Source organism: Canis aureus, unplaced genomic scaffold (genome assembly GCF_053574225.1).
Source record: "Canis aureus isolate CA01 unplaced genomic scaffold, VMU_Caureus_v.1.0 ptg000235l_RagTag, whole genome shotgun sequence".
Classification (NCBI taxonomy): domain Eukaryota; kingdom Metazoa; phylum Chordata; class Mammalia; order Carnivora; family Canidae; genus Canis; species Canis aureus.
Window position 1 is genome coordinate 26,238 of NW_027554499.1, and position 4,626 is coordinate 30,863.

General features: G+C 40.2%; 1 pseudogene; it reads right to left on the reverse strand.

The window, feature by feature from the left end:
* Positions 1-338: 338 nt before the first annotated feature.
* Positions 339-1,293, reverse strand: LOC144309886 (18S ribosomal RNA; annotated as a pseudogene).
* Positions 1,294-4,626: the final 3,333 nt, after the last annotated feature.

Genomic DNA, 4,626 nt, shown 5'->3' on the forward strand with positions numbered 1-4,626 from the left:
TTTAGATTGTTTATGGGTAGCTCGTCTGGTTTCGGGGAGCTTAGCTTAAGTTCTCTTTGTTAAGTCGTTTCTGGCTAGTTCATTATGCAAAAGGTAAAAGGGGTAATCTTTGCTGTTTAATACTGTTAAGATGTCTTTCATCATTCCCTTACGGTACTATCTCTATCGCTCCAATTAAAATTTCTATCTCCTATACTTTTATTATTTAACTAAATGTTTTACTTTATATGTCTGTGATACTTAAGTTTGGGGTTAGTTGGGCTAGCTTTTGTTCAAAGTGGTCATAAGTAATGAAATCTTCTGGGTGTAGGCCAGACGCTTTAGTTAAGCTACACTTTGATTAATCCAAGCACACCTTCCGGTATGCTTACCTTGTTACGACTTGTCTCCTCTTGTGTCTTAGTTAAGTTAATATGGTTATGGTTGTGTCTTATTACTTGAGGAGGGTGACGGGCGGTGTGTGCGTGCTTCATGGCCCTATTCAATTAAGCTCTCTATTCTTAATTTACTACTAAATCCTCCTTCAGTTTTTAATTTCATAAAAACGTTCGTGGAATGTTCTTGGGTAGAAAATGTAGCCCATTTCTTCCCACCCCATAAGTTACACCTTGACCTAACTTTTTTATGTAAAATGATTGTGCTTACTATTCTACCTTTTGAGGGTTTGCTGAAGATGGCGGTATATAGACTGAATTAGCAAAGGGTGGTGAGGTTTATCGGGGTTTATCGATTATAGAACAGGCTCCTCTAGAGGGATATAAAGCACCGCCAAGTCCTTTGAGTTTTAAGCTATTGCTAGTAGTCCTCTGGCGAATTATTTTGTTGTAAAATTATCTATGTTTAGGGCTAAGCATAGTGGGGTATCTAATCCCAGTTTGGGTCTTAGCTATCGTGTAGTCAGATTATTATAAAGTCACTTTCGTGGTCTATTTTATGGTAACTGTAGCTTTTTACGGCTTAGTTAAGTTTTAACTTTAGTGCAAAGGTATCTTAAACACGCTTTACGCCGTGGGCCTATTAGTTTGGGTTAATCGTATGACCGCGGTGGCTGGCACGAAATTTACCAACCCTTTTTAGTATGGCTTAGTCAAACTTTCGTTTATGGCTTAATTTTTATCACTGCTGTATCCCGTGGGGGTGTGGCTTAGCAAGGTGTTATGAGCTACTTAAGAGTGTGCTTGATACCTGCTCCTTTAGATCACTGCTGATTTTAAGGGCATTCTCACTGGGGCGTGGAGACTTGCATGTGTAAGTCTACTAAGAACTAATAGGAAGGCTAGGACCAAACCTTTGTGTTTATGGAGTCGTGCGACTCATCTTGGCATTTTCAGTGCCTTGCTTTATTAATTAAGCTACATTAACTTATACTGAAATTGTAGTGTGTATAATAAATAAAATACATAGTAAATATGAGAGGAAAAAAAAAGGGGATGCTATCTATAGATAGACCACGAGATCGAATGCGTGTAAGACTGTTGTGTTAAGTTAACTAGAGTAGCAATACATTTGTATACAATTTAAATAAAGCTTGTGAGTATTGTATGCACTTAGTCCTGTTTTTGGGGTTTGGCAGGACATAAATAAGTGTATAATAGATGACATGAGTTTATGGGGGGTAAGGGGGGTTTGTATAAGTTAACTTAATGTCTTGCGCGTGTACGTACGTGTACACACGTGTACGTACGTGTACACACGTGTACGTACGTGTACACACGTGTACGTACGTGTACACACGTGTACGTACGTGTACACACGTGTACGTACGTGTACACACGTGTACGTACGTGTACGTACGTGTACGTACGTGTACGTACGTGTACACACGTGTACGTACGTGTACACACGTGTACGTACGTGTACACACGTGTACGTACGTGTACACACGTGTACGTACGTGTACACACGTGTACGTACGTGTACACACGTGTACGTACGTGTACACACGTGTGTCCTAGAATTATATGTCCTGAAACCATTGACTGAATAGCACCTTGATTTTATGCGTGAGTTGATAAATGATAATGAATAAGTCCAGCTACAAGTTATTTGACTGCATTAGGGCCGCGACGGGCATATTCCCTGAGAGCAGAAGATAAGTTAGAGTTAGTGCCGTTGCGGTCATAGATGAGTGATAGCAGATTCCCCCCCTAAAAATAAAAGATACCAAATGCATGACACCACAGTTATGTGTGATCATGGGCTGATTAGTCACTAGTCCATCGAGATGTCCCATTTGCGAGAATTAGTAGGATTGGAATAAATAGAGTCATGGCCCTGAGGTAAGAACCAGATGCCAGGTATAGTTTCATGATAGTAACCCCCACATTAGCATGGGCCCGGAGCGAGAAGAGTGACATTACAGGCAAGGATTGATGGTTTCTCGAGGCATGGTGATTAAGCCCTTATTGGACTAAGTGATATGCATCTAGTTACTGTTGAGGATCAATGGGTTGTGGAATTGGACTAGACATGTCCTATGTAAAGATATAATATCATGTACATGCTTATATGCATGGGGCAAGCCATTAATGCACGACGTACATAGGGGAGGGAAAGAAGGATTTTTTGGAGATACTGACATAGCACAGTAGAGGTGGTCCAATATATGAATGTAGGGGGTGTCAGGGAATAGTTTAAGAAGAATTTCAGCTTTGGGTGCTGATGGTGGAGCAAGAGCTTCTTCCTTGAGTCTTAGGGAGGGCGACTACTCTCCATTTTTGGTTTACAAGACCAAGGTAATGATTATACTACAAAGACTCTTCATTTTAGAAGATTATTTTCGATAACGCTAATTGTTGGCATTAGAATCAATAGGATGGTGAAATATAGAATTGAGGCGACCTGTCCGATAATGATGAAAGGGTGTTCAACTGGCTGTCCTCCAATCCAAGTTAAAGTGAGAAGATCGGCGACTAAAAGTCAGAATAGGCATTGGCTGAGGGGTCGGAATATTATACTGCGTTGCTTAGATGTGTGGAGGAATGGAATGAATGCTAAAATTAGGATGGAGAATACTAGGGCGAGTACACCTCCTAATTTATTAGGGATAGATCGTAGGATGGCATAGGCGAATAGGAAGTATCATTCAGGTTTGATATGTGGAGGGGTGTTTAGGGGGTTTGCAGGGGTGTAGTTGTCTGGATCTCCTAATAGGTCTGGTGAAAATAAAACTAGTGATATTAAGACTAGGAGCAGGAGTAGGATTCCTAGGATATCTTTAATTGTGTAGTAGGGGTGAAACGGAATTTTGTCTGAGTCTGATGTGATTCCTGAGGGGTTGTTGGATCCGGTTTCGTGTAGAAATAGGAGGTGTACTATTGCTAGAGCTGCGATGATGAATGGAAAGATAAAATGAAATGCAAAGAATCGTGTTAAGGTTGCTTTGTCTACTGAGAAGCCACCTCAGATTCACTCTACTAAGTTGGTTCCGATATAGGGGATGGCGGAGAGAAGGTTAGTGATTACAGTTGCCCCTCAAAATGATATTTGTCCTCACGGCAGTACATAGCCTATGAATGCTGTGGCTATGGTTGCGAATAGTAGTACAATTCCAATGTTTCATGTTTCTATGAATACATAGGATCCATAGTATAGGCCTCGTCCCACATGTATGAATAGGCAGATGAAGAATATGGAAGCGCCATTTGCATGTATATAGCGGATAATTCAGCCGTAGTTAACGTCTCGACAGATGTGGGTGACCGATGAAAAAGCTGTGGCCGTGTCCGATGTGTAGTGTATAGCTAGAAATAAACCTGTTAGAATCTGTAGAATCAAGCATACTCCTAATAAGGACCCGAAATTCCATCAAGCAGAGATGTTAGATGGCGCTGGGAGGTCAATGAATGAATTGTTGACAATTTTGGCTAGTGGGTGGGTTTTTCGAATGTTGGTCATTAATGTTCTTATAGTTGAAATACAACGATGATTTTTCATGTCATTAGTCATGGTTAAATTCCATGTAGGAATAATGATAACATACATTGTATTTATTTTAAGTATCGTTTTTGTGATGAGTTTTGTGGGTTTTGCCACTAAACCATCTCCTATTTATGGTGGGCTTGTGCTAATTATTAGCGGTGGGATTGGTTGTGCGATTGTTCTGAATTTTGGGGGTTCTTTTTTAGGGCTGATAGTGTTTTTAATTTATTTGGGGGGTATATTAGTAGTATTTGGTTATACAACTGCTATGGCTACTGAGCAATACCCTGAGGTGTGAGTTTCAAATAAGGCTGTTCTAGCGGCTTTTATTACTGGTCTATTGTCTGAGTTGTTGACTGCTTGCTATATTTTGAAGGATGATGAGGTGGAGGTAGTATTAAAGTTTAATGGAATAGGGGATTGGGTAATTTATGATACGGGGGACTCTGGGTTTTTTAGTGAAGAGGCTATGGGTATTGCGGCTTTATATAGTTATGGAACCTGGTTGGTGATTGTTACAGGTTGGTCGCTGTTAACTGGTGTGTTGGTTATCATGGAAGTTACCCGTGGTAATTAAGGATTAGTAGGCTGAGAATTATAGTTAGTATGAACGATAGGAAATAGAGCTTGATGAGACCCTTTTGATTTGAAATAAGGGTAGAAGATTTTATTTGGAAATACGAGATTGATTTGGGTAGGATGTTT